This window comes from Mustela nivalis, assembly GCF_964662115.1.
Source record: "Mustela nivalis genome assembly, chromosome: 2".
Classification (NCBI taxonomy): Eukaryota; Metazoa; Chordata; class Mammalia; order Carnivora; family Mustelidae; genus Mustela; species Mustela nivalis.
Genome location: NC_139021.1, coordinates 54,354,201 through 54,377,803, shown reverse-complemented (window position 1 = coordinate 54,377,803; position 23,603 = coordinate 54,354,201). Strand labels below are relative to the sequence as shown.

General features: G+C 36.1%; 1 pseudogene across 1 annotated transcript; it reads left to right on the top strand.

The window, feature by feature from the left end:
• Positions 1-1,123: 1,123 nt before the first annotated feature.
• Positions 1,124-1,399, top strand: LOC309858109 (large ribosomal subunit protein eL43 pseudogene; annotated as a pseudogene). Its single transcript has one exon. The product of its transcript is annotated as a large ribosomal subunit protein eL43 pseudogene (transcript).
• Positions 1,400-23,603: the final 22,204 nt, after the last annotated feature.

Genomic DNA, 23,603 nt, shown 5'->3' with positions numbered 1-23,603 from the left:
ATGGGCTCTTTGAGGCAGATCCCTTAACTCTTGTTCATCACTGTATCTTGAGCTCCTAGAAGTGATCAGAACATAGTCATTATTTAATGTGTATTTACTGAATGAATGAAAGACCTATTCAAGTCTCTTTGGAAAAATTAAGTTTCAACCCTAAGTAATGATGCAAAAGAGACAAAATGTCTTATTGCCACTTGCATTTCTCTATCTTTCCTCCCTTCTGTCTTCCAGATTCTAGTACTCTTTTACTTCTTCACTGTAATATTATCTCTAGTATTTTACCCTCTAGACAGTCCTCATTGTCCAAAATAATAATCATTTCAAAAAAATCACTCAATTCATTTAGCTCATATATCTTTAGATGAGTGGTAAGACAAGCCCAGTTATTTAATTTAATTAATTCATGTCAAGGCAAAAAATTAAGATTTATATTTTCTTCTCTACCAGCTTTCTCAAGTGCCTATTAGATTGTTCAAAGGAGCAATCATACTGTAACTCAGGATGGCAAGAAATCAGACTCTGTGTGATTTTCCAAACATCTTTACTAATTCCTAAGGAGATCTGTGTAACTGTTTCCCAATTTTAACCATTGTAACCTTTACTATCATGTAATTAGCCCTGGGCATAGATACCTATTTTCTAAAACTACTTTCATCATCTTTATCCTTCCAAACCTTTTTATCCTGCTTTTCTTATCTCTATTAATGGGAATATCATCTACCTTTATCATGTATGACCATCATCATATGATTTTATTGCTCAAGGCACAAAAAGATTATCACCTTCTCTCACCTCTTACATAGTGACCAAATATTCTCAACCCTATCTGAAATATAACATGAAATCCATAAATTCATCTTATTTACATCCCTATTTTTTCCATCTTCATTGAGGACCTTGTGGTGTGCCTCTAGGGTAAGCCTTCTTCCACACAGCTCCTTATCCACACAGCTAATATGATCTTGCTAGGACGCAAACTTTCCAAGCCATTTCCACTTACAACAGAAAAATAATCCCTTCAGGATCTAGTATATGCCTTCCTTCTCAGACTACTCTCAACTCTTCCACATGGAGCACACGATAATTACAAGTAAAACCAGTATTTAGAGACTGGGTTTGTGGCGACATGGCTAAACACACCAAGAAGATCAGAATCCTGGGTAAATAGGGGACCCGTTATGGTGTCTCCCTCAGAAAAATGGTGAAGAAGATTGAAATAAGCCAGCACACCCAGTACACTTGCTCCTTTTGTGGCAAAACCAAGATGAGAAGACAAGCTGTGGGGTTCTGGCGTTGTGGCTCCTGCATGACAACCATTGCTGCTGGCACCTGGACCTACAACATCACTTCCGCCCTCATGGCAAAGTCAGCCATCAGACTGAAGCAGTTGAAGGACCAGTAGAAGCTCCACCATTTGAAACACTGCTAACCTATATTAAACGGGTTAATTTATGTAACAAAATTTTTTTTAAAAAACAACATTTATTGGGCACTTACTCCATTCCAGGAGGCATTATAAATATTTTGTTAGGTCCATAATCAAAGGAGCGAGACTGATACAAAGTGAAGATCAAGCAAAGCTTTATTTTGCTCCAAGCATCGAGAATCAAACCGACCGTTCGGGGCCGCCTCTTACAGAGAGGGCAACCGCCCCCAGCCTCACAGACTAACTTTTATAGAGCAAAGGCCATGTGGTTGAGCCTGGCCACACACAGGTGGCCAATGAGATTGCAACACACAGAGAAAGCTGCACAGTCATGCTAGGTCACACACGGGTGGCCAATTGAATTACAATTTACTCTAAAGTAGATATTTGAACTAGTCTATCACCTTGGTCAGAATTGGCACCCAAAAGGCGCCCAAAAGGTGGGGCCCACACTCTTTGGTAGCTAGGGAGACAGTATGAGGGCTCCACTAATTGGATGTCTCCACCTGGCCCAACTCATCCCTGCATTCGGGGCTCTGTTATCTCAACCTGACCTGCCCGGCTCTTGTATTTGGGCTCTGTTATCAGGGACTGGTCGACCATATTTTATTACATAAACAACAAAAATAAAAAGAACCTGGGGCTTAGTGGAGCACCTGAATGGCTTTGTCAGTTAAGCATCTGACTTAATTTCAGCTCAAGTCATGATCTGAGATAGAGCCACTCTGGCTAAACAGGCCCTTACAATTTCACCAGGATAATCTCATTTATGTCTTACAATAACACACTAAGAAAAATGTACTATCACTGTAATAAATGTTAAAATGAATAAAGTAAGGCCTAGAGAGGTTAAATAATTGTCCCATGCAAATGAAGGAAGTCAGGAATCAAACCCAAGTTAGCTTGCCTCACAGTTCATATTCTATTTTTTAAATTTAATTTTTAAATTAAATATATTTGTTATGTGCAAGTTTAACATTTTGTAAGTTTAAGGTATACAACCAGTTGATATACATTTATATATTGCAGTATGATTGCCACTGTAGCTTTAGCTAGAACCTCTACCACATCACATAATTATCATTCCTTTTTTTTTTTTTTTAAGATTTCATTTTCTTATTTGACAGAGAGAGCCAGTGAGAGAGAGAACACAACCAGGGAGAGGAGAAGAGGAAGAAGCAGGCTTCCCGCTGAGCAGGGAGCCAGTCATGGGGCTCAATCCCAGGACCCTGGAATCATGACCTGAGCTGAAGACAGACCCTTAACATCTGAGCCACCCAGGCACCCCATAATTATCATTTCTTAATAGTTAATAGCCATACTCCACAGCATCTTATTGTTCCCCCATTAAAAAAAAAAAAAATGTTGTCTTTCATCTCTATCATCATTGCTGTGCAAAAAAACTCAGTCTGTTAAGTGGCCAGGTAAGCAGCCATCTCTTGGTTTTGGCTCAGGTCATGATCTTGAAGTTGCAGGATCTAACGCTGCATCAGCTCAGAGCTAAGCACAGGGTCAGCTTCAGATTTTCTCTCCCCCTGCTCCTCCACTTCTCTCTTTAAAAAATAAAAAGAACCTGGGGCTTAGTGGAGCACCTGAGTGGCTTTGTCAGTTAAGCATCTGACTTAATTTCAGCTCAAGTCATGATCTCAGAGTCTTGGAATGAAGCCCCACATCAGGCTCTGTGCTCAGCAGAGTCTGGTAGGGATTCCCTCCCTTTCTCTCTGCCCCTCCCCGCCTTATGCTGGCTCTCTCTCCATCTCTCTAATAAATAATTCTTTAAAAAAAAAAAAAAAAAAACTTGAGGCTTAGTGAGAGGATAAATTTCCCAAGACTGCAAAATCATAAAATTATAGCGTGGGCCTGAACCTAGGCTACTCTGAATTCACCCTGCTCTGCCTCTGCCCTTGGTCTGTCTGGTCCCTAAGATGAGATCAAGAGTCCCATAGACACTCTGCCTTCTAACATATCCTTGATCACTGACTACAATCAGAGGACGTTATTAAATGCCTTGGGCTATACATAGCAAGGAAAGATGTTATTGGAGAATGCTGACTCTTTCTCTCCAAATGTCATCCATCAATAGTCAATTCGTGCAAACATCAAATCGTTTTGAAGTATGAGAAAACATTAATTTGTATGAATTTAAGCATGTGATTAAACCACGAAATTCTTCCTAGTCATGACTATGAGAAAGGTTTGAAATGAACTGTAGTCCTCAGACCACAGTGTATTAATGTATCTTCCCAAGGGCCCATAGCTAGGAATGTTTCAATGGCTCAAGTGCACCCATGGGTGGTTATCTGGAGTGCATGTAGATTCAGAAACAGCTTCTTTTTTTTTTTTAAGATTTTATTTATTTATTTGACAGAGAGAGATCAAAAGTAGGCAGAGAGGCAGGCAGAGAGAGAGAGAGAGAGGAGGAAGCAGGCTCCCTGCCAAGCAGAGAGCCCGATGCGGGACTCGATCCCAGGACCCTGAGATCATGACCTGAGCCGAAGGCAGCGGCTCTAACCCACTGAGCCACCCAGGCGCCCCAGAAACAGCTTCTGTTTTTGAGTGAAGACCAAAAGAGGTGTTGAAATTCCACAGAATATTGTAATTATAAGTCATATTTGGCAAATATTTTAATATATAACACAAACTACAATTTTTTTTTACTTTTTTCTCCTCCAAGGCATAAAGTATCAGAAAATATTTTAGACTCTCCTTATATTGAAAGAGAAGTAAACACAGCTAAACATACCTGTAGGCTAGAAAATTAACATACAGATTTTTTGCTGTCGTTGATCACAGACCATTTAAACCAAATAAACAATAATAAAACTATGCAATAGTTCTAATACAGGAGCCACATTAGTGATCAGTTCATTTTGAAAGTAAATTTATTGCAGATAGCTATAAATCATAAAAATCCTTTGGCATAATAAGTAAAATATAATTTTACATTGTCTAAATGTCCTCTATCATGGTAGAAAGACAATTTTAGCTATTGTAACTGGTATGGTGCATGGAGTCTCGTTTTATAAATATTTAGGCTCTGACAGTCAAAGTGTGTAACTGAGAAGAGCAGAGCTCAGTGCAGAAGATGAACACCAGCCCCTGAATAAACTGGAGAAGACAAAAATGTAAGCATGACCATTCTTTTATTGCACTATGCTTTGTTTACTTTTAGACACTGTGTATCAATAAAGCCACAGGTGTCCAGTCTCCCACTAGGTTGTCACCAGAGAGTTTATCTTTTTGGCTTTCGAGTTTCTGTAATAACGTTATTCAAAAGATGAACCCATTTCACTTTTATTAACTGGGAAGTAATTTAATATGAACAATTTGAATAATTCCTTCTGAAAATATATTTTTATGGCAAATCTGTTGCTTGGAGTCTTAGGGTCTGATAAATGACAATCTAAACAGTTATTACTCACTGCAAAATGGTCAAAGACAAGGTTTAGCTATACCAAGCTGAAACCTTCCTTACTTCCAGTAATTCTCCCATAAAAGGCCCAAACACAATCATGCCAATTCTAGAGGCAGAACATATGAACAGAGCAATCTGTCTAAAATAGTATTCCTGCTGGGAAAACACAAGAAGACCATGAAAAAAATCTCTACTTGAAGGAAAAGGCAAATAGCAAAAATAATGAGCTTTCAAGTTAGAGACAGAGCAACTCTCTTCAAAGATGATATACACAACTACTTATACACAGCACTGATGAAATATAATTCAGAATAAAACATTCAAGAAAAGTCATAATTACTATAATCGCTGTCAATAATAATTTTTAAAAAGCCTTCTTTTTCAAACTACAATCTTGGAACATCTATTTACTGATATGGATGGCATGTTGTGTTGCACAGTCTTTTTTGTTGTTGTAAGTATTATTAAATTAATATAATTTTTTAAAAATCAGAACAAATGCGAACTGAAATGCATGGGTTGAATGTGAGGTGTGCTGGCAAGCCACTTTGATTTTGAGTGACATTAGATCTGATATTTTCTTATGTCTCCCATTTATGACATAGGTTGTTTCTGTCAAGCACAGTATTTTTTCTCTTGCAACTCTACATTTCTCCCTTTAAAATATTCCAAAATAGATTCAGTCATAGGTCATGTGCATAACCTCACCACCATCACCAAGCCTTTCTTCTTTATTCCCAGCTTGAGCGCAAGCCTCTTGAAGAGGGAACAGGGACAATTTGCTTATACTCACTGTTCCATCTCCATTGCCTATACAGTGCCTGGTACATGGGAGGTGCTGAATAAATATTTATTGAATGAACAAACGAATGAGTAAATACTATGACAAGTTGCTAAGACCTATTTTCAAATTAAAAACTCCATAACAGCAGCAACAGCAACCTCTAATGTGTCAGTATTGTGTTAAATGTTGTGCACGCCAGCACTCCGATAGATAGGACTATTTTCCTTTTACAAATGGAAAAATGAGGTTCTAAAGTTCAAGACACATGTGAATGGCTTCCTGTTAAAGCCAAGTTTCTAACTAATTTTGAAAAAGTTCATATATCAACTCAAATTAAGTTTGGCTGATAGTAACAGAAAACTTCATGGGAGTGGTTTAAACTCAAGTTTGGTATCTAGCTGTGCTCTACAAAATTTTTAAGAACCAACACTCCATCCAGGTCACTGTTCTAACATATTTGAGTTTTGTCCTTTATTCTCATATTCTAAGGCAATATCTTCCCTCCAGAGAGCAAGATGGAGGAGGAATTAAAGAGTAGTAAAAAAAAAAAAAAAAAAAAAATACATGACAATTCTGTCTTAAAGGTGTCTGGAAGCTGACACATTCATTTATATCTCACTGACCAGAATGTAATCACTGTTATGGGTTGAATTGTGTCCCTCAAAATTCATATGTTGAAATCCTAATACTCAGTACCTCAGAATATGACCTTACTTAGAAATAGGGTTGTTGAAGTTGCAATTAATTAAGATGAGGTCATACTGGAATAAGGTGGGCCTGTGATCCAATATGACTGACGTCCTTTCAAAAAGAATGCTATGCAAAGACACAGACATGAACACAGGAAGAACATTAGAAGAAGATTAGAATCAAGCTGCCATAAGCCACAGAGCTACCACATGCTAGGAAAGATGCCTCGAACAGATCAATGACTTCCTGGCAGCTTCAGTGGGAACATGGCTCTGCTAACTTCATCTTGGACCTCTAGCCTCTAGAACCATGAGACAATAAATTTCTGTTGTTTAAGTCACTCATTTTGTAGTACTTTGTTAAGCCCTAGAAAATCAGTAACCTAACCTTTACAAAATTTAGGTTTTTGGCACTATGTTCAGTTAAATTTTTGAAAAAGAAGGAAAATAACTATTTCAGGATAATAATCAGTCTCTGCTAAACTATGCTACTCTCTGGAAAGTGGTCTCGAGTTTCAGTATTTCAATTAATTGTGAAAAGTATATTAGCACATCACACTTTAAGCCACATAGAAAGAAAAAAAGGCTAACAATTTAATTATGACAGGTCACCTACAACAAGATGCATTCTTATTTCAGAGTTGTGAAATGTAAAAAAAGAAATGGGCATCTTAGAATCAATAAAATACAGTAAATAATCTATAGACATTTATTTATAACAGTAAGCACAGGAAAGAAATAGTTTATATGAGCTATAATATAATATTTTATACTCTACCTAACATAAAACAGATGACTTGCCTTACTGCAAATTTATAAAAGTATACAAACTTAATCTGATGCAGATTATTAAAATGTCAATATAAATATTGATATAGATATAAATAAATAAAAGTAAACCTCTTCTTTGATTAACCTTGTTCAAAGTGCTTCCACTGTATTAGCGGAATGCAAAAATCAGTGGTTTCATATATTCCCCTTAAGTCAATGTAATATTTGTTATCAGTTATATTTACCCTGGAAAAGACTTTTTGAGCAATTTAATGCCCCTTTCCCTCCCAAATGAGAAAATAATAATGCTGCTTTAATTGGGAATAATAAAAAGAGGATCTAATAAGTAAGATAATAAAAACTGTAAAATCATCAAATGCAGTCACAATTAATTTCCTGGCCTAAAAAACGTTTTTGCTTTTATTTTCCTTTTCTCCATGAAACTCAGTCCCATTTACTTGAATTATTCTCCTCATTATGTATCAGCTAAACTTCTTTAGAAACAACTGGGATTTTTCTCTTTAGTCCCAAAGGAAAGTTTTAATTGCATGTTGCCATGACAAGTTGAATTATTAAGACACATATTACTAGAAAATTCTACAACTTTCTAATTTTAGAGGGTCTTATCAAGATAGACACTTCCTTTAGATGTAGCCATGATCTAAAAAATGCAATGCATCTGTCTCACAATTAGCAAGGAACAATGTAAGGATCAGCTCACTTGCGTATCCAGGGCCAGAGAAAGGAAACCAGGATCTCCCACTGTGCAGGCTTTGATGATTTTACATTTGTGAACACATAACTGAGCTTAATTCAGCAACTGACCTGTGAAAGAGCATTAGTAATTAACATTAATATTAATAACTATTATAATATTTAGAGTATCTCCCCATGGTATTACAGAATATAATAAAAACAATTTGAGATTCAATTATATCAATAAGCAGCTAAAACATTAGACAAAAACATTAGCTAACACAATGACAAAAATGCTTACCATATAAAGCAGGCATCTGTGAGGCAAAGAGCAGGGTTTCTCATAAAGATTGCTGTATATTGTGCCTTTAAGCAATGTCTCTAGGTAGATATTTTGGGGAGAATGTAGAATTTAGTGGTAACACTAATTTCGCTAAAGGAAAAGGTGAGGGAATAGTCAAACGTACTTAGAAAAATGGAGGTGATAAGTAATTCATTCTTTCTCTAGATGGTACTTATTGAATATACTTTGTCCCCATGATCACCTATATGCTTGACTAATCAATGTTCTAGATCAGGAGTCAGCATGCTTTTTAATGAAAGATAAATATTTTGGGCTTTACTGGACACTCTTTCACAGCTACTCAACTCTGCCATTTTAAGGTGAAAGAACCAATAATGCTTTGTGTTCCAATAACACTTTATGAACACTGAAAATTTGAATTTCATATAATTTCCATATGCAATAGAATATTATTTCTTTATTTTGTTCTCAACCATTTAAAAATGTAAAAATCCTTCTTAGCTCACACACCACACAAAAATCTGTGGCAAGCCAGATTTGGTCCACAGACTATGGCTTGTCAACTTGTGTTCAACACTGAGTTTCATAAAGTGAGGCATCTCTTAAATTCACCTATACCAACTTTCCAGTACCTAATACATTGCCTTATATTTGGTAGGTGCTCTGTAAGTACTTGTCAAAGTGAATACTGGCATTATAGAGGTCAATTGTAGTGAATGAAAACAAAATGTAAAATATATTCATTTTTTTGTCTGCCTTCTCAGAATGTCATTAAGCAGGTTCCTCCTACTATTCTCATTCATAGTGTCCAGTTCTTTTCCATTAGGTAGTTACCACAATAGTTGGTTACATATTTATCTGTGAGTTTCCATGCATATTACTATATTAATTTCAATTGCTAGTGTGATGAATTATCACAAACTTAGTGGCTTAAAGTAACACATATTGGCTATCTCACAGTTTCTGTAGGTTAGCAAGTTTGATGATATGGTGGGGTCTCTAATTACGGCGGCATACTGCCAAAATCAAGGTATCTGCAGGACTGTGTCCCTTTCTAAAAGCTCTAAGAAGATTCTTCTTTTAGACTCAGGGAACTTATTGGTAGAACTCAGTTCCTGGGGGTAGTAGGACAGAGGTCCCACATCCTTGATGACTGTGGCTATTATTCTCAGCTTCTAAAGTCCATTGCATTTCTTGACTCATGCCCTCTTTGTTTTCAAAACCAATAGCTACAGATCAAGTCCTTCTCATCATCATCTCTACTATCTTTTCTTCTGCTCTCCATCTCCCTGTGGCTTCAAGCAGGAAATATTGTCTGCTTTTAAAGTTTCATGAGATTAGATTGGTCCCATTCATATAACCTAGGGTAATCTCCCTGAGTTAAGATCAATAAACTTAATTACCTCTGCAAAGTCCCTTTGCCATGTAATATAACACAGTTATAGGTTTCAGGGATCAGGACATAGACATCTTTGGGAAAGGTATTGAAAAATGGGAAATAAAAAGCCTTCCCTAGAAATCTGTTGAGGATTAAATACATGTATGTATGTATGTATGTGTATATTTCCTAGATATCACAATGCTCAGCTCATAGTTAGCACTCATTTTATTATAGCCATTATAAATGCTAAAGGCATTTTGAGGTCCTAAGGTAGTTGATGGAATTAACTTAAGTGGGAAGTACTAGAATAGAGGAAATGAGAAAAAAAAGGGGGAGAGTGAGAGGAAAGGAGAGAAGAGAGGAGAGAAGAGAAAGGCCTCCCAGCAGAACACTGCCATCCACATATTTAAGAAGCAAATAACTGTAAGACTCAGTGTCTAATATATAAAGGAGGGCGGGCACTTATATTGAACACTGAGTGTTATATGTAAGTGTAAATCACTAAATTCTACTCCTGAAACCAAAGTTACACCACATGTTTACTAACAAGAATTTAGGTAAAAATTTGAAAAAAAAAAAAAAGAATAAGTGGCTAAAGAAACAAGAGAAAGAGAAAAACGTGGTCTTGGGAATAAAAGTGGAGGAGGGTTTTGAATGACAGAGTAACAGTTTCGAATATAGCATAATAACGTACTGTAAAAACTGAAGTGATATTACATTATTGGATAAAGAGGTCAGTGATGATTCTGTAAAGAAGAAAAAAAGAAAAAAAGGAGAAAAGGGGAAACAGGATGATAAAGTATTCTTTAAAGTCTATTCTTTCCAGAATCTTGAAGAAATAAGAGAGGTGGGCAGTACCTTGGGGAAAGGGTTTTGGTCAAAAAGGTTGATGTGAGCTGTGAAGTGTGTAAACCTGGTGATTCACAGACCTGTACCCCTGGGGATAAAAATAAATGTTTATAAAAAATAAAAAATTAAAAAAAAAAAAAGAAATGTCACCAAAAAAAAAAAAAGGTTGATGTAGAGGAGAGTTTGGTTGTTCGTGTGTGATCTGAAGGCCCTTCACTCATTCCTTACCCCAGCTATTTCAGTCCCTTACCTCTTCTTATGCCCTGTCCCTCTCACCTTCCCCCATCATGCTGCAGCTCACCCATTTCGTACAACATATAGGAACCATCAAGTAGGAACATTCTCAACTTCTCAATACAACCTGTATCACCAGCTTGACTTTTCCCACTCTGCTCAGCATCTGCATTCTCAGCACTTTCTCTAAAGTCCCCACTTCTTCCCACTTTGGGAATCCAATGAATTAGTTCTTTTACTCATTCAGCTGCATATCACCTAGTTGGTTTGCCTTAGCAGGCTGTTACCCGGGCACCTCAGCGTTCCCTGTATGTTCTCTCTAGGCTATCCTAGGCTGTTCTATGGCAGAGACAGAACCCAAAACAAGAAAACGAGTTACAAGCTGAGCCCCAATTCAAGGACTGGAGATATAGATTACTGCTAGATGGGAGAAGCTAAAAAATCACGTTGCAAAGGGCATGGAAATAGGAAGAGCATTATCCGGGTACCTCAGTAGAATCTATCACAACATCTCAGAAGAGAAGTTAGTTTTTTTATTTTGTTTTGCTTCTTAAATCTAAAACACAGGATATTGAGGGATGCAAATATAAACACCTACTCTACTTAATTGAGTATTGGGAGATAACGTTATACCTCAAAACTTCTCCAAGAATAGGAGAAAAGTTTCCCTACTGATAAGGATAGAAGCTGTAGGGAAGTTTGGAATGAATCTTAATGAAATGCAAAATGCTCATTTTATCTTAAGCATTATGATAAAGATGTAATTTACCTAAGTTTCAAAAAAGTACTTTAAAAATCAGGGACGTTGCAAGGGCAGGATAAAACAGCAAATAAAAAGGGCTGATCTTTGGAGTAAGAGATAAATCTCCAAACCTCCCGTACATAGGTGATTTCCTCTGTGTTTCGTTATGCTTCAAAAGTCACATGTCCCCATTTTAAGTAATAGCACCATGTATCTCTCTTAGTAGTATTTATCGATGTTAAAATTTTACATTACTTTGTATGAACATATGCATAGGACGGCAGGCACTCACTGCCTTCAATTTTTACATTTCTTTGAGTATAAGTATTTTACATATATATAAAATATGCTTATATATATATTTCATATATATGAAAAGGACATATATTTGAACCTATAATATGAAAAAATAAACAATCTTATCACTCTTCTTAAGAAATACATAATTATCAGTATTGTTGAAGCCCTCTGCATATTTCTCAGCACATCCTTTCTCCCACTCAATACTACTCACAGGTATTCTTTCCTACCATTGTGATTTTAGTACATAAACATATATCTGTAAACAAATCACATTTAGTTTTGTGTTATTGAACTTTACATAAATCATTCATTTTCAATACTGCATAGCACGCCACTATCTGTGTATATGTATATAAATTCATATATATATGTATCTATATGTATATAATTTTATGCATTCTTCTGTCAATGGATATTTTGATATTTAGATTGTTTCCAGGTTTTTTTTTTTTTCGCCATTATAAACAATACAGATGCAGTCACCCATTCCTTCTGGCATACATATGCAAGAATTTCTGTCAAGATTATACCTAATAAATGAATTTCATATTTCCAACATTACTAAACAATGCCAAATTGTTTCCCAGAAGTGGTTTTACAGAAACAAATTCTCATCAGAACTGTATGACCTGACATTATTGCACCAATACTTGGTTTTATTAGGCTTCTTAATTTTTGCCAAATGGTTAGGGATAAAATTGTGCCTCGCTTGTAGTTTTAATATGTGTTTCCCTGGTTATTAATGAGGTTGAGAATTTTTTCTTATATTTACTGGTTCACATGTTTCATATGCTTAAAATTCCCTATGTTTATTGGTATGTTTTATTTCTATCCCATTTTGTTTTGTTTTTCCATTGCATAAATTAGCTGGTTTTAGGTTTGTTGTTGTTGTTGTTATTGTTATTTTGGTAAGGTGAGGTAAGCTCTCCTAAAAATTTATTTAAATGAAAATATCTTTGATCTTCTTTTGGAAAGCTTGTTGCATGAAGTGCATAATTCTTCATAGATAGTGAATTACTCTTGTGATAGTTAATTTTATTTGTCAACTTGACTGGACTGAGATGCCTAGAGAAAATATTATTTCTGGGTGTGTCTATGAAGGTGTTTCCAGGAGAAATTAACATTTGAAACAGTAGACTGAGGAGAAATTACCATGACCAATTTGGTCAGGTTTAATCCAATCCACCAAAAACCTAAATAGAACAAAAATGTACAGATGAATTTACTTTGCTTGAGCTGGAAGATACATCTTCTCCTGCCCTTGGACATAAGTATCCCTGGTTATTGGGTTTGGGACTCAGATGGGGACTTAGACCATCAGTCCTTCTGATTCTCAGATCTTCAAGACTGGATTGAATTACACCACTGGCTTTCCTTGGTCACCAGTTTACAGACAACAGACCATGGCACTCCCCAGCCTGTATTATAGTATGAGACATTTTGTGTAATAAATCTCCACATGTAGAGAAAGAACCAATGCTATCAGATTAGTTCTATTTTTCTGGAGAATCCTGACAAATATGCCTTTCTATAACTAATAGCTATTTTTTCTACTGGCATTTAATGTTATGAAGTTCAATTTCAGCCTAAACCATCCTTTATAGATGATATTTCTTTTATCTCTGGTGACTGTTATAAGGAGTCCTTGTCTTTGTTTTTGTGTGGTTCCATTATGTTGTGACTAAATATGAATTTCTATATATTTATCCTGTGTAGCTCATGTGATGGTTTTTTAATCTGAATTTGTATCTCTCATAAATTCTCTTAAGAAATTATCATTGTGTTCCTTGATAGTCTCCTTTTAGGATTCCAATTAGACACACTCTTCCTGTTTTCTTCTTCTATGCCACTTAAGCTGTCTTACAAGATTTCTATATCCTAGCATCTCTGTGCTGCATTTTATTATTAACTTATTCATGTTAATTTATGATCAACAATTTATTATCTATCTTTTAGTTTATGACTTACCTTTCCTGCTATAGTCTATATTAACCTATAAATTGAGGGGTTTTTTTTTGTTTTTTTTTTTTTTTGTTTTTTAACTTAAGATTCATTTGTTTATTCCAGAGAGAGCGAACACCCCAGTGCATGAGTGAGGGAAGGGGAAGAGGGAAAGACTCTTCAAGCAGACTCCCTTGAGCCCAGAGCTTGACATGAACTCTATCTCCAGAGTCCCTCAAGATCATGACCTGACCCAAAACTAAGAGCAGGACACTAAACTGACTAAGCCACACAGGGACCCCATAAATTGAGGTTTTAATTTAAATTATTTTTTCTATTCTAGAAATGTAGGGAAGTAGTCTCTATGTTCCTACACAGTTTTCAGCCCTCTTGAGAATGATGCTGCCTATTGGGTTGTGGGTAGACATGGTATTAGTCACTTCTAAGAAGAATCTCAGATGAGCTTGTTTGCTACTTTTCAGGCATCCCTTAGCCTCAGTCAAAAAGAGGGACTTATGTTAAGATGACAGAGCCATGACTTCCAATCAGTCTTCATATGTGCCTTAGTTGCTGCGTAGCGGATAGTTAACAGAGTCACCTGATTCTCAGCCAGTTTTAAGGGAGTAAAAGGAACATTTATTGTCAGGGTTATTTTGCTCTGCCACAGCATAGCTTATCCTGACTAAGACAAATTGCCAATTCATTCCTTTTCAACTCTATTTGGTTATTTTTTATATCCTCTTATACTTTGGTCACCTTTTTAAATATATATTCTTTCTTTCCTTATCTAATATTCTATAAGCAATGATTTCAATACCTAATGTCCTTGGGATTTAAATATGTTTTTGTTTCCTCCTGCATGTATTTTATTTTCATTGTTATTGTATGTTTATATTAAATTGAATTTAGTCTGCGGAAGAATCCCTCCAGAGAGGACTTTTATAGGCATCTGCTATAGACAAGGCATTTCAACAAACTGGGAATACTATAATTTAATCTCTCAGGTTCCAGTTTCTCTGGCCACCCAGCTAGGATAAAGTAGAATCCTAGAACCATGTGAGGCAAGCCTATGGCACACATTCTGAAGCACTAACCCCTCCACCACTTAGCAATGGCCAAAATAGAGTTTCATATCTGTTTCCATTTCTGACCAACGACTCTTTCTAACCTACCCTTTCACTGATAGTATATCCTTTTGGAAAACCAAAATTTATGTAAAATTTCCTGACTCCCCCCATGAATATATCCTGGTCCTCATTTACCTATTATTCCCTAAAATCCTAGGCAGCTGTATCATCATGTTTTCCCTCCCTATGCCCCAAGAAATGCCCCAAATGTTAAATTGGCTTGCAATTTTTCAGCTTTTAAATCCTTCCATGATCTTAGGGAAAGAGAAGGTACTTGAAGATTTCCTTTATTTTCTTGAGAACTCATCTATGAATTTAAAAACATATTTATTTTAGTTTAGTACATGTTTATGTGTTTTTCAGAAGAGCTTGAAACAAAACTGTATGTTTTAAACACAGCTATATTTCCACCTCTATATGAATATGAAAATATTATTTAGCAAATGTTATGAAACTGTTCAGATTAAAGAAAATACAACACAAAAATAAGACATACTAAATATATTTTTAATTTCTAAATACTCTAACATATAGAAAATTAAGGAGAATGATATAAAACAAATAGCCAATCTCTGTCTACCCATATATTATAAATGTTGACATTCTTCTACATGTGCTTCAACATTATTTTAAAGTAATACACTGTTGCCAAAATAAATAACTTCCAATTAGAGCTAATTGAAAAGTAGAGGATTTATTTATGCATCCTTTCAATTAACATACATTGACTCAAAATTAAATATCATATACAATGCTTAGCACTGGAGATTTAAATCATGTATGTTAGGTCAATACTGGAACTATGCCTTTCAAAATAAAATTTTACTATGACATGTTATTGATGATTCAATCTTGTTCCATAAACATTTATTGAGCACCTAGGGAAAAATCTAGCAGTAAAAATAAGGAAGGGGAAGAAAATGCTCTAATAATGAGGAAACTTCTTTATTACTTACTGACACTGTGTATCTAAAAAAATTTGACTCATCTATGTATGTTATCCCCTGCCTTTCACCTCTATCTGGATTATTTATTACTCCTTGACAGAAAGATCAATATATTGTGGATTCATTTATATATATTCAATATCAGTGAGATAAAATATAATTATGAAAGTACTATTACATTAAAAAGTACCAGATAGAACTATTATAGATACTTAGAGATGAGCTATGCCTCTTTCATTTCCTGTACTTTACTGTGCAAGTAGATATAATACTATTTCTTCCATTATGAATTGAGATATTCTTAAATTTGTTGAAGAATTTCAATAAAGGCAATGAAAAGAATTATTAATCCCCTTGGATAGTAGTGGGAAATGCACTGTAATTGGTAGGCTTCGTATCAGAGTTCTTGGAATTTCTCCAACTGCATTAGCAATTGGTCATCTTAATTACATGGTCCATTAGTTGAAATCTGCATCACAAAACTACCATGCACAATTCTTGCCAACTCTGATCCATTCATTGTAAGGTCAAAGTTTCCTTGCTCATTGCAAAATGAAACTAGATATATTAAGTTAAAGTATTTTGAGCTCATTAAATATACAACCTCAACTTAGCCACCATATCACATACAGAAAATAACTTCAATTCTACAGACAGTTCCTCTAATACTTTAAGCTTTTTATAATGTAAGGTAATTCTACAAAAGATCTGGACACAGAAAAAAAATTTTTAAGAGCATATGGGTTATTGAGCTTCTACTTTCTGTGCCTTATAGATATAATTAACTACAATGTTGACACAAATGTATCAGTTTAATTTTATAATCATGAGTGTGTTTCTAAATTAAAAGTAGATTTCAGAAGCAACCTTACCACTGCCAATAAGTATTTAGTCCAGGAGAGTTCATGGAATCTTAACAGAAGCCATCTTGCAATGTTTCTTTTAGCACAGTTTCTTCTCAAAATTACTTAGATAACAAACTAATCTTGAATGGTTCTATTCAATGTTCATTCCTTTACTCTGTCAGATATTAACATTTTGTTAGTATCTGCTATGTGCCCCATGCTGATATATTAAGGTAAGGCAAGAGATACTCGCTGTCCTCAAGACACTTGTGACCCAGCCCATTCTATATAATATTTTCAAAACAGTTCAGCTTATCATATGTTGTTTTCTATCACAGAGCACTCAATTCTCCATTTTCTTGCAAAGGATATAATGGAATTATCCTCGCTAACATCCTAAGACTGTACATTTCTTGAACCTGGTCTAATTTATCAAAATGTTGAGGCTAACCTAGAATACAGCATATGATGAATTCAGACTAACATTGTTCTAAGCCTGAAATATACATTGATGATCCATTCTAGAATATTACCCAGTACTGAAGCCACGTTGACTGGTTTTATATTGCAGCTTCCAGCTTTCCCTCAATGAAAGTGGGGACAGTAGGCCTGTCGCTTGTCCTCCTGTATTTCTTTTTCCTTTCACCAAATCCTTAGAGATCACTGAGGAAATTTCAAGTGTATATGCAAGTTCTTATAGTAGCTGAGCTCCAAATATTCTGTCAGAAGAAGAGCTACATCATCTCTTACAGCCTTTTCATTCAACCATAATTTCATATCAATACTCATTCTAAACTTTCTCACCTAAAACCTATCCCCCGTGGCACAAAAAAGAAATGGAAGTAGTTGAGCACAGAACTGTTTCCCTCACCTCTTCACATTATACCTTTGTCCTCACTGCATAGTCAGGCCTTAATCTTTCTCAGGATTTGAACAAAATAACAAAAACAAAACAAAAGAAAAAAGCCTTTCTGCTGTCTCTACATTTTTTCTCATTGCAGATACCCGTGGTATATCTAATGTACATCATTAGCTAAATTCCATCCAGTCCACCTTTTTAGCCAACTTCTCAAAAATTACATCTTACTAAATTGCTATCTAGGCAGCTGTATCTCTCTCTATATATATTATCTTTTCTGTTTTCCTTTTCATTTGAATCGGTTGCAAATGTGGAGTCTGATATTCATTTTTGGAGGCTCCCAGCCTTCTTAACTCATCCTCCCTTTTAGAGGGTCAAGGAGTGGGATCAAATCTGTTATGGTGGAAGCTTAGAGATGATATGACTTAAGTCAAATCATCTTATACAACTCTGGCTGTCTGGAAACAGGAATAAAGCAGTTTCCTGGAAGGAACTGTGTAGATAGGATGAGCTCTACAAAGTTCAATCTCATTTCTAATCCTATTAGTCCCAAGGGAAATAGATAAAAGAACCATTAAAGTGTCCTGGCCTTGTGACTGCACCCCAGTCTCTGACAATGGCTACCTCCTTGTGGTCAGCAAAAAGACTGCTAGTATCAGGGAATTTCAGCTAAGGTGATCTTTGGTGATGGCAAAGATGACAGTAATAAAACTGTACCTTGTATATTTCTTACATCGTAGACACACTATTACACAGTGTTACTGAAATAGGTTAGAAGGAAATGGAACAAACTTCTACCACAAGGGGAGCTAAGGGTCAAGTAAGAAGTGGCAGAGGTTTTAGTTTTAAAGTCAGTGCGGTAGAGCTGAAGGAATATCATCACCATCATCATCATCATCATGAGGTAGTACCATGACCAGATCTCCAGGCTTATGTCAACTGGGAACTACAACCCTTTGAAGTATTACAACCTGCCTTTTATAATATTTCTGGCACATTTCTGATTATTACCAACATTTCCAATTATTATCAATTGGAAACTTTAAGGTGACATCACCCTTCTCACAAGGTCCCCACTATACTCAGAGTAAAGACAATTTTTAAAAAACCACATAATTGTCCTTTTTTTTTTCCTGAAGATTTTATTTATTTATGGGGGGGGGTGGATGCAGAGGAGCAGAGGAAGAGGGAGAGAGTCTTTTTTTTTTTTTTTAAGATTTATTTATTTATTTATTTATTTGACAGAGAGAGAGAGAGAGAGAGCACAAGTAGGCAGAGAGGCAGGCAGAGAGAGAGGAGGAAGCAGGCTCCCTGCTGAGCAGAGAGCCTGATGTGGGACTCAATCCCAGGACCCTGAGATCATGACCTGAGCCGAAGGCAGCGGCTTAACCCACTGAGCCACCCAGGTGCCCGAGGGAGAGAGTCTTAATCAGGCACCATGCCCAGGGCAGAGACCATCATGGGGCTTGATCTCACCACCTTGAGATCACAACCTCAACCGAAATTGAGTCTGACACTTAACCCACTATGCCACCCTGACACCCCCAGTTCTCCCTTGTTTTTAAAAGTTAGGTTGACTGGGACGCCTGGGTGGCTCAGTGCCGTAAGCCGCTGTATTCGGTTCAGGTTATGACCCCAGGGTCCTGGGATAGAATCCCGCATTGGGCTCCTTGCTCAGCAGGGAGCTTGTTTCTCTCTCTGCCTCTGCCTGCCTCTCTGCCTGCTTGTGTGCTCTCTCGCTCTCTCTTTCTCTCTGACAAATAAATGAGTAAATAAAATCTTTAAAAAAGAAAAAAAAAGAGTTTAAAAATAAAAAAATAAATAAATGTATGTATGCTAGGTTGATGAAGTCCCAAGAGCTCATTTTTGTCATTGTTTCCCTTACCTTTGGAGACAAATCTAGCCAGAAGTTACTGCGGCCAAGGTCAAAAAGGTTGCTGCCTGTGTTCTCCTCAAAGATTTTGACGGATTCCTGTCTCACATTTAGGTCTTTCATCCATTTTGAATTTATTTTTGTGTATGGTGTAAGGAAATGGTCCAGGTTCATTCTCCAGCATGTGGCTGTCCAATTTTCCCAATACCCTTTATTGAAGAGACGGTCTTTTTTCCATTCGATATTCTTTCCTGCTTTATCGAAGATAAGTTGACCATAGAGTTGAGGGTCCATTTGTGGGTTCTTTATTCTGTTCCATTGATCTATGTGTCTATTTTGGTGCCAGTACTTGTGTCTTGTTGATTACAGCTTTGTAATACAGCTTAAAGTCCAGCATTGTGATGTCACCAGCTTTAGTTTTCGTTTCTTTGTTTGTTTGTTTTCAACTTCCCTGTGTCTGTTTGGGGTCTTTTCTGGTACCATACAAATTTTAGTATATGTGCTGCCGAAGCGAGAACTAGTACCATACAAATTTTAGGATTATTTGTTCCAGCTTTGTGAAAAATGTTGATGGTATTTCGATCAAGATTGCATTGAAGGTTTAGAACTAGTGGTATTATGCTAAGAGAAATAAGTCAATCCGTGAAAGACAATTCCAATATTATATCACTCATATGCAGAATTTAAGAAACAAAACAGAGAAGCATAGAGGAAGGGAGGGAAAAATAAAATAAGATAAAATCAAAGTGGGAGACAAACCAAAGAGACTCTTAATGATAGGAAAACAAACTGAGGGCTGCTGGAGGAGAGGGGTAGGGGTATGTGGTAATGGGGTGATGGGCATCAAGGGAAGACATGACATAACGATCACTGGGTGTTACATAGAACAGATGAATCACTGAACTCTACCTCCGAAACTAATAATAAACCATATGTTAGTTAATTGAATGTAAATAAAATTAAATTTTAAAAATTAAATAAAAATCAGAGAAATCTAAAAAAAAAAGTAAGGTTGGTTGTAGTCCCCATCATTGCCTTTACTTTCTCATTGTTTAAACATGAATAGAAACTTTAGCAGCTCTCTGAAGAGTTGAAATTTCAGGAAAAGGAATAAATATTCTTGAACATCTGCTATGTTCCAAGTACCTATATTTTGTATTTCCACCTATGTTAACATGTTTAATCTTTCAGTGTCTCAAATTTTATATTTTCAATACACTGATTCTCATAGAGCTTAAAAGATAGAACTAGAGCTATGTGGCTGTTTCCACTGCACTATTGTCACTCTTCTGGACTGTTCTGGTGATGCATCTCCATTACTCCTACTTTTTCTTCTTATCTGGCAGTGCTGGTGTTTTGTCATAGTGAAAAAAACCCTATTTTATTCCTTTTTATTTTCATCCACAGTGGACTCTGTTTAAAAGCAGAGGGAGAGTACACACTGTTATAAGGATTTTCTCCCTGCAGATCTGTTTCTATCTCTAGATCTACCTCCCTCCCTACCTTTTGAACACTATTTATAGCTACACCCTAAGGGAAGATTCTGTTCTTGACTCCAGGAGTAGGACACAACCATTCTCTTCATTCACCATTATTCCAACAAATCTATAGTCTTCTCAGGAATAGGTGTTTTATTTAAGATTAATAAAACAACTATCATATGATCTCCCTGATATGAGGAAGTGGTGATGCAACATGGGGGCTTAAGTGGGTAGGAGAAGAATCAATGAAACAAGATGGGATTGGGAGGGAGACAAACCATAAATGACTCTTAATCTCACAAAACAAACTGAGGGTTGCTGGGGGGAGGGGGTTTGGGAGAAGGGGGTGGGATTATGGACACTGGGGAGGGTATGTGCTTTGGTGAGTGCTGTGAAGTGTGTAAACCTGGTGATTCACAGACCTGTACCCCTGGGGATAAAAAATATATGTTTATAAAAAATAAAAAATTTTAAAAAAAAGGAACTAACAGAAAGGCTTTCCATAACTCAAGGCATAAACCTTCACTTTGAGATTCCTGTTTTCCTTTCAAGTTAAGTCCTTAGCCTCCGGCATCTCTGTCTTTTCAAGACACCCCTCCCACAGGTTTGCATCCCCCTTCTTACAACATGCTCCACTTTCACCTTGGTTCTTTTATGTCTTTCTTTTTTTCAAGTGTGGATTAATTTATCTCCTCTCATATATTGCATCCCACACTCATCATTTATATGGTCTTCAGGTTGACAAAAGGACAGCAAATAAAAGATCCTCCCATTCGTTTTCTGGATCCATTCTCCTCACAAAGTGACTATAAAATTATTATATTACATCTTTCTATTATATACTTAATACTTCTCAAATGCCTGTTGTGTACAAGACCCTATATGAAATGTTAGGGAGAAAGAAAGAAGTGATATACAATTACTAAGAAATTTCTCTCTACCCAGAAAAACACTTACAGAAATGTATAATCAGGTGAATAGGATGTAGGATGACATATAGTCAGGTGATATAAATGGGTAATTAAGAATTAAAAGATGAGAGATGGGAGAGCTCAAGTACGACACCAGCCAACTACAGAGTTCCAAACTGAAAATTTGTAGCATCAATGATGTTAACTCAATTCCAGGAAGAAATAATTGAGGTTTTAAGCTCAGAGAATATGCCTAATGGAAGGAGATAATACTGACTCTTGCATCCTCAAGCTCACAATGACTCCTATAAGGTATTCCTTGTGTCCTATTATAGCACCGAACAAAATTTCCCTGAGCCTCCTCTATGCTTTGCTTCCCACACTGTGTCCAGTCTAACCATTCTAGGCCCCATTTGTAATGATCTCATCCTTGTTATTTTCTCCATTTTTATCCTCTTGTGCCGTTCTCAGTGTTTTCCATGAAAATATTTTTTTTATAGAGTCCCCCCTCTGACCATTGGGTCAGATGTTCATATTGAAGAGGTTTTCATTTGATAAATCAAAATGATAAATAAATGATTTGATAAATCAAATGAATAAACTATTGATAAATATGCAAAATGCAGTTCGTGCTCAGGAAAAGATCCAATCTTGTGATATTTTAAGCCATGTCCAAAGGGGAAAATTCTATTCCTCAACACAGTATCTGTAGCCAGTCATCTTCTCCCATATTCTACCTTCTCTCCCTAAACCTCATGCATTACGGGAAAAATTAGATAAAAATAGTTCCCATATTTCCACTTCCTTCCCTTTTCCCTAAGGTAACATTTATGAGGTAGACTTTACTATATCCTGAGCCCCCACTGTTTTTTTGTATTTTTTTACCACTGATATGTGTCATTGTACTCATTCAACAAATATTTAAACAAATCTCTGATCGCTTCTGGAGATACTGAATGTAAAGGATGACCTTAATGAACCTGAGTCAAGTGGGAAAGCCCATGCAGTAGGGTAACTAGCATGGATGATTGTGTCCTCAGGGTAGTATAAAAACCCAGAGAACACCACCTACTTCTCAACTCTGTAGTGCAGGACGTGTGTGGAGGGAGCAAGCAAATGAAAAGCCTCCAAAAGTATTTAACATTTGAGCTACCACTGTTCCAATCAATAGTGCAGTAACACCTGTACCCCTGGGGATAAAAATATATGTTTATAAAAAATAAAAAATTAAAAAAAAAAAAAAACGTCAAAAAAAAAAATAAAAAAAAAATAAAAAATAGTGCAGTAACTTATCAAAATGTCTAAACTGAAAGCCAAGAACCCAGCCACTCTTAACTTATTCCCCCAAACACTTGTTTCAAGTATGGCACATACTAATACTGACTCTTGCCTCCTTAATTTCATTTAAAAACTCCCAATTTTCTCTATCTCTCTGCCACTACCTTTGTTATACTCCTATCTTTCTCTGGAATACTAAAATAGCCTCCTACATGTTCTTCCTAATTACAGAATCATTTCCCCTCCAATACTTCACATCCATCCATCCATTCATTCATTCATTCGACTTTGCTAAAATTCAAGGCCTAAAACTCTTCAATGGTTACCAAATGCTCTATAAATACAATACAAACTCCTCAACATGTCTCAGCTTGATCATTAAAGTCACACAGTGTAGTGGTTAAGAACATAGAGCCTAGAACCTTGGTTTGAATTTTGTCATCTAATAGCTAGGAATCTTAGATATGTGGTTAGTTTCTCCAAGACTCAGGATTCTCATTTTTAAAATAGGAACATCTCTTCACATGATTTATGGTGAAGACTAAATGAGATAAATTCTCTAATGTTCTTTGACTACAGTATGGCACATAGTACTAGATAAATATTAGCTATAACTGTAAGCACTCCAAATTCAATTTCCATAATATTTTCCTATGTTTGAGTATGACAAATCTCCTTACTGTTCCTCCAAGGAACCATGTTTTCATGGTCCTTCTATCTTTCATGTGCCTCTCCTTCTATCTAGAGCTC